The sequence below is a fragment of the Sceloporus occidentalis genome, unplaced genomic scaffold (assembly GCF_023333645.1).
Source record: "Sceloporus occidentalis isolate IW3139 unplaced genomic scaffold, rSceOcc1.0.p SCAF_202, whole genome shotgun sequence".
Taxonomy (NCBI): domain Eukaryota; kingdom Metazoa; phylum Chordata; class Lepidosauria; order Squamata; family Phrynosomatidae; genus Sceloporus; species Sceloporus occidentalis.
This window is the reverse complement of record NW_028317182.1, coordinates 339,474-347,663: the sequence shown is the minus strand read 5'-3', so window position 1 is coordinate 347,663 and position 8,190 is coordinate 339,474.

Below are 8,190 nucleotides of genomic sequence, written 5' to 3'. Positions count from 1 at the left end.
TCTGGATACCTCTCCTGTCACTTCTGTCGTAAGGCCAGCATCCAAATCGGCTCTCATCTGAGAGATTTTGTCCGTGAAGTAGTTATTAAAAGCATCACAACAGGCTTTTGTAGGTTCTAATAAAGAGTTCAGGGTTCTGGAAGCTATATATTAAATGGGACAGTGTTGAAAGATATGTAGTTTGGCAAATGGGTGATATAACCCAAGAAAAGGGTTTAGTTCACAGAGACTGGAAGAATCTTAAAGTAAAAGTTGAATGAATAGCTGTGTATATGCAGAACATGTTCACGTCTATAAACTTGGCTGTCAAACATACTGGTGACGACCAGATGACAGACAAGCGTTGGTGGGACCCCAAAAGCCATCAACCAACTGGAAAAGGAGATTCAACAGAAGGAAAAAGACCAAAGATTGTGATGAACTATCTAGAGAATGGGATGATTTTGATAAGGGACACTTTACGGTCTACAGAAGAAGATGTAAAGATTGCTCAGCGCACTCAAGGAATGTGGTCCAGTGACACAGGAGGAAGCAAAGACTTTTTACTAGATGAGGTGTTAAGTCCACAGCCGGTAAAAAGAAACACGTGGTCAGTTACAAGGACTGATCCAGAGAAGACTCCTAAAAAGGACAAGGATATAATTGAGTTGATAGACTGGAAAACCAATATATTGTAGTTTGCCATTAGTATAATGGAAGATGAAATGTTTTCAAAACCATACTGGGAACGGGGCAAAGTAGTTGGAGAGGATGATCCATCAGTCTTTAATCCAATAAGAGAAAAGGGTTAAGATTAAGTATGTTTGATAAAAACATTTAAATGGAACATATAAAGATCTAAAGTTGGGGAAAAGGTTATTTAAGTGTTATTAAAATATCAAAACCCAACAAGTGATAAGGGATATGGATATAATATGCTAAACTTACAAGAAAATGATGGTAAGTTATTATAACAGGTAGAACTGATATTAGACATATGTTTAAAAGGGGAACATACAGGAAAATACCAAGGATATTTAAGTTGGTAATGGTTATTGATAAAACAAGTATATGAAGTATATCACATGTGTCACCTGATGTGTGTATAATGTTATATATAATGGGTAAGTATAATTGATAACTGGGAGTTCCTTGGACCATAGAACCGTTTGGTTCTGTGTCTCAATGAACCTATTAAAGGGGGAGGCGTGTGACGGACTGACTTCCAAACCAGCCAATCAGAAGCCATAGACTCTAAGCCAATCAGGTGCTGGCTGAGGAGTTTGAAGATTCCGCTTGGCAGTTGGGTGGCGTCAGTTAGGGTTTGCAATCCTGAGGGATGAAGCGGGAGTTCAGTGGGGAGATAGTGATAGAGAGGATGGGAACAGTAGAGTCCAAGAGAGGACTGGGTTCCCATAGTTCCTGAGGGATGGTTACTTAAGGAACTGCTTTGTCCAGAGAGGGACAGGATTAGTTCTGGAGAGTCTGGAGAAGAGAGACTCAGTGGAACCAGACTCAGGAAGAGGGCTTTGGCTTACATCATTTCTTGAGTGATAGTATAGCCTGTGTGGAGGAGTTGTTGTTGTTGTTGTTATCATTGTTGTTATTGTTATTATTATAGAGTTAAAACCAGACCTGTATATATGTAACAAAAGAAGACATAGTAACAACTCCATCTCAAAGATACCTTTGCCTATTCTATTTTAAAAATAAACTTATATTCTTGTTTAATCAGCCGCTTGGTCTGTGTTTTAAAATCCATCCACACGACTGTCCTTCAAACACCCAAAGAGGTGTCAGGTCAAAATAGAAGAGAGGGTTGTGAATCGTTACATCATCTATTAGAGATTTAAATCTGATTCTAGGTCTTTTCCTGCCCAGATGGATTTCTGCAGGTCCTTCTGCCGTTCTAAAAATGGTTTGTCATTAAGAAGGATAGTATAGTCTGAAATTAAAATAGTAATTTAGGGAGGTGGAGCCAAGATGGCGGAGTGGTAAGTCGCAAACTACTGTAGCGGGTGGTTTGAGGCATCAATCTGCGGGCAAATAGCTTGTCTCTTTGGAAGATCGAGGCTCAAATAACTGGCTATTAACCCTCTCGATAAGGGGGGCTCAGATGGGCCATCTGGGGTCCTTGAAGAAAGAGGATTGAGTCTGATTCCAGAAGGGATCAAGACATCTCCTCTGAGACAGTAAAGGACGAAGGCACCCGCGCTCGCAGACTGAGGCTGGAATCAGCAAAGCTCTGCCAAGCTCCTTTTTATTCCTTTGCATTGTGGGGGAGAGAGGCAAAATTGAGGAATTTAATACCAAGAGAAGATCCTCAATCTTTCAGAACCCATCCGGGTAATGAAGAGAAGTCCAGACTCTTAAGTAAAGGGCTGGACACAAAGTTTAAAGAGACACAGAAGGGAGTGTATTAAAAAAAAAAAAAGGAAGAGCGGCGGGAAGCAGAAAGGAGTTGGAAGTGGAGACGAACAAGAGAGAGTGAGAGAAAGGGTGGAAAAAGGGAGTAGAAGGCGGTAACAGAAACGCCGGGTTGGAGAGAAAGGAGACTAAAGGAGTCTAGGACGAGAAGCAGACGACGACGGAGCTGGGCGAGAAGCAGACGAAGGGAAACTAGGACGAGAAGTAGACGATACTAGGTAAAAAGCAGAAGCAGACAGAGCGGCTGGGAAAGAAAGGAGGACAGGTTAAAAAGCAGAACAGAAGCGGCAGAAAGCTTTGTGAAGGCGCAAAGGGTGGAAAAGTTTAGAAGAGGAAGATACAAAGACGGAGCAAAGGGGAGAAAAGACAAAACCAAGAAGGAGAAAGACTTACAGCGGAGCGTTTTCAAGGTCAGGAAGCACATGTTACCCAATACAAACAATAAAGCATAAAGGAAGCGCGTAAGAAAGGCAAGAGGGAAGAAGAAGTAAAAGAGGAGGGGGAAGAAAAGAAAGAGATAACTATAAGAGGGAATTCTAACAGGACAACAGTGCCACCCTGAGGGCGGAGGTGTAAACTACATAAGAACAGCAAGAAGGAAGAAGAAGAAAAAGAGGAGAAGGAAAGAAAACAAGAGAGGACCACAAGAGGGAAGCCATAACAAGACAACAGCGCCACCGTGAGTTGGGAGGCCTAAACTACATAAGAAAGATAAGAAGGAAGAAGAAGTAAAAGAGAGGAAGGACAATAAGAAACAACTACGAGAAGGGAAGATACAGTAAAGGCAATAGCGCCACCGTGTGGGCGGAGGAGAAAATTACACCAAAGCCAATTTCAGTGTAAAAAATATATATATAAATATAACATCAATGTCTACATCAATAGTAACAAGAGATTGGCTAATAAAGAGAAAGACAAAAAGTCACCACAGTGGCAAGACCCTAAACAAAATTTAATAAGAAGAGTTTCTCAAGAATTTAAAGCATCAGATCCCAACTTTAAATTGTTAGAAGCAATTCAAAGAATTGAAATCAATATAAGACAAGAAATAAAGGACTCCAGAAATGAGTTGAGACAGGATTTTAAGGAAGATTTAGAGGAAGTAAAAGAAGCAATAAAAGGAATTTCAGAAGAAGTGAAAGATGTGAAAAAAAGAGTAGGAACACTGGAAATGAGAACAACAGAAGTGGAAAAGACAACGAAATTAGTAATCCAAGAACGCCAACAGGAAAGAACCTCGAATATTCTAAGAGAAATAAAGGATAGAAGAAAATGTATTAAAATCAGAGGTCTAGAAGAAAAGAAGAATGAGGATTTGTATGAATGTTTGGTACCAGCCCTCGCAGAAATGATAGAATGTACCCCTGAATATCTGGACTTGGACATTGATAAAATCTTTCGAATCTCCTCTTCAGCAGCTAGGAACAGAAATCTTCCCAGGGATATAGTAGTTTATTTCATCAGAGAAAGAATTAAGGACAAAATTATCCAGGCAAACTATGAGAAGAAATTAGTAATTGATGGAAAAGAGATAATGATTTATAAAGATGTGCCCAGTGAAATATTAAGGAAAAGAAGAGAGTACATGACCTTGACGAGAATGTTACAGAGGGAAAATATCAGATACAGATGGGAACCCATTGAAGGAGTGTCATTCAACTGGAGGCAAAAACTGTATAAAATTAACTCGGCTGAAAAAGCCAAAAGGTTTTACAACAGATGGTGTAGAGAGGAGGAGATTGGAAAAGAGAAGGAACAAGAGGAAGAAAAGAAAAGAGAAGAGGAAAAGAATAAAGATAAGGATCAGGAACCCCAAGATGGCACAACAGGGGAAAGAGACATTTGCCTACCAATGAATGAAGATCTGACAGAAGAGATTAATGACGACAATGAGGAGGTAAACCCAGAAGAAGACCCAATGTTTGGATATGAAGAGGACTGATACATAAGTAGCAAATTGTAAAATAAGATAGAAAATGAAATTCCTTTCTTGGAATGTAAAAGGGGTAAATTCAAAATATAAAAGAAATCAGATTTTTCATATATTAGAAAAAGAAAAAGCAGACATAATTGGCATTCAGGAAACAAAAATAAAGAAAAAAGAGGGAAAGTATTTGAAAACCCCTAAATTAGGGCAAGTATTCATAAGTGCGGGGGAGAAAAGAAAAGGGGGAACAGCAATATATGTCAAGAACACCATACCAGCAAAAGAGATTATAAATGATATAGAGGGAAGGATAATCGGTATAGAAATTGATCTAAAAGAAACAAAAACTTTAGTATTAAATGTGTATGCTCCTACTGAGGGGAAAAGCAAATTTTTCAAAAAACTCCTAAACAAAATTAAAGATTTAAGTTATGATCAGTTTATTTTTATGGGAGACTGGAATGGTGTACTTGACCCAACAATGGACAGATTCTCCAAGAAAGGAATTTCAGAAAAACAAGGGAAATTACCAGACTCATTCTTTAAACTTAAAGACTGTCTTTCCTTAACAGACCCATGGAGATATAAACACAAAAATGAAAGGGACTATACTTTTTATTCAATTCCCCAAAACTCGAGATCAAGAATTGACATGTTTTTTACTTCAAAAGACCTGATAAAAGAAATTAGAGAGGTTAAAATAAAACCCAATAAAATTTCGGACCATAATCAAATTTTACTGGACATTGAGCATATAAGACAAGAATATTTCTGGAAGTTAGATGAGAATCTGTTGAAAGATGAAAATGTAAGGAAACAAGTGAAAGAGGAACTAATTTGGTTTTTTAAAATAAACAAAGATGACGAAGTAAAGATGAAAACAATATGGGACACATCGAAAGCGTTCATTAGAGGCTTTTTGATAAAGAAAAAAGCTGAGAGAAATAAAACAAAGAAAAAGGAAATAGAAGAAATCTCAAAGAAAATACAGGAACAGGAAAAAAAATTAACTAAAGACCCAGATAGCAGTAAAGCTAAAAATAAACTACAGATGTTAAAAAATCAACTAGAGGGCAAAATGTCAGAGGAATTGAGCAAAAAGTTAAGATTCATAAAACAAAAACAATTTGAATGGGGAAATAAAATTGGGAAATGGTTAGCTTATAAAGTTAGAAAGAAAAAGGAAAAAAAATACAATAAACGAAATTCATGAGGGGGATGTAACCTATACAGGACAGAAAGAAATTAGAAATATTTTTTTAAATACTATGAGAAACTGTACAAAGAGACTAAAGATATACAACAACACAATGAAAAAGTAATAAAGTATCTAAAGGGGACTAAAAAAATAAAATGCAATGAGGAAATTCTGAATAAGTTGAATGGAGAAATTACAGAGGGAGAGATAAATGAGACTATAGATAAAATGAAAGAGGGGAAGGCCCCGGGACCGGATGGGTTCTCAAAAGGATATTATAAATATTTTAAAGAGGAATTAGTAGGCCCCTTAAGATATTTATTTAATGATATACAAAGGAATGGAATTCCAGAGACGTGGAAAGAAGCAAATATAGTTTTAATACCCAAGGAGGGCAAAGATTTGACATTGACAAGGAATTATAGACCAATATCTCTTCTAAATTTAGACTACAAAATATTTACCTCTATTCTAGCGGAAAGAATTAAAAAAATCAAAAAGATTGGATAAGAGAGGACCAAAGTGGGTTTTTGCCACAAAGACAAATTAAACAAAATATGAGGGTAGTGATAAACCTAATAGAATATTACGAAAAGAACCCAGGAAAGGAGGCAGCAGTGGTTTTCCTAGACGCTGAAAAGGCGTTTGATAGGGTGAATTGGCAGTATATAATACAATTAATAAAAAATCTGGACATGGGAGGAAACATAATAAATTGGATAGAGAAAATATATACCAATCAGAGGGCGAGTATAATTGTAAACGGGGCCAAAACAAAAGCTTTTCAAATTAATAAAGGAACCAGACAGGGCTGCCCACTATCTCCACTCTTATTCATCATGGGTTTGGAGATATTATGCAACAATATAAGAGAAAATAATCAAATTAAAGGGGCTAAAATAAAGGGACAAGAATTTAAAATCCGGGCCTATGCAGATGACATAGTTTTGATAATTGAAGATCCTATACAGGGAATACCCAAAGTTTATGAAATACTAGGTGAATATGGATCATGCGCAGGGTTAGAGATTAATAAGAATAAGTTTGCTCTTATGACATTCAACATGACAAAGCAAAGACAAGAACAACTGCAAAAAATATCGGAAATACAAATAGAGAAAAAAATCAAATACCTAGGTATAACACTAACAAAAAGAACAGTAGACTTATTTAAAAACAATTATGAAACGAGTTGGAGAGAAATAAAGTCGAAATTAAATAAGTGGACGAATTTAAGGCTTTCCTTCCTAGGGAAGATAGCATTAATTAAGATGAACATAATACCAAAGATACTTTTTATGTTTCAAAACTTACCAATTATAGTGAATGACTCAAATTTTGTAAAATGGAGACAGGACCTGACTAAATTCATATGGGGAGGAAGGAAAGCGAGGATAAAATGGAATTCATTAATCGATACCAGGGAAAGAGGCGGCTTAGCGATGCCGGATTTAAAAATATATTATCATGCATGTTGTATGGCATGGATTCGAGAATGGATAAAACTGGAAAATAAACAACTGTTAGATTTGGAAGGCTTTAACAACATCTATGGGTGGCATGGGTACCTTTGGTATGGAAAAACAGAAAAAAACAGACAATTTAATGAAAATATAATTAGAAGATCCTTGCTGAGAGTATGGAAACTATACAAAAAGAAAATATATACAAAGATACCAGATTGGGTATCACCTCAAGAAGCGTTTTACATCAGAATTGAAGCCCGAGGAAAGAGATGGCTGAAATATAAAGACATAATTTATACGGAAAATAAAAAAATACGCATGAAAAGTCAGGAGGAACTAAGGATGGAAGGGATAAACATAAGTTGGTTTCCATACTATCAACTCAAAGGTAGATTTGAGACAGATATGAACCAAGAAGGAATAACACAAATAAAAACGGAACTGGACATACTTTGGGAAAAAGGAGAAAAGGGAATAATCTCAAAATTTTATAAGGTCTGCTTGAAGTTACAACTAGAAGCTACTGAGACAATTAAAGGTAATATGATCCAATGGGCAAAGAATATAACACGAACTATTTCATTAACAAATTGGGAAAGAGCATGGGGAAAAGACTTGAAATTTAGATGTACATTCTCAAAGATGAAATATTTCTTAGCATAAGATAAGAAATAGAAAGACTGAGATGGTTCTAGGGAATAGACAGTCAAGGAGGAACGAAGAAGAAAGCTGAATAAGCTATGTAAGAAGATGTGTGTAAGAGACATCTAGATGGTAAAAGAATATATGCAAAGGGAAGCGGGGGTGGTGGTGGAAGGGATGGTATATGGTAACATTGTAATAGCGGAAATGTAAATATATATGTGATTTATTTTAGATTTCAAATAAAATTTAATTTAAAAAAAAAAGAAAGAAAGAAATCCACTATGGGGGAACCTTGGGCAGCTTCCTCAGCCTCAGAGGAAGACAAAGGGCAAAGTGGAAGGCAAACCCGAAGGCAAGGAAACCCTGGGAATAGGGTCACTAGACACGAGTTCAAGACACACAGCACACCCCCAGCCCCCAAGGCACACTCTCTCAGCCTCAAAAGATGGCAATGGTAAACACTCTTCGACAAAACCTACAAAGAGACTCCTGTGACAGTGTTGCCTTAGGATCCCCAGGAAGGAATTGAAGGCACACAACACTCCCCC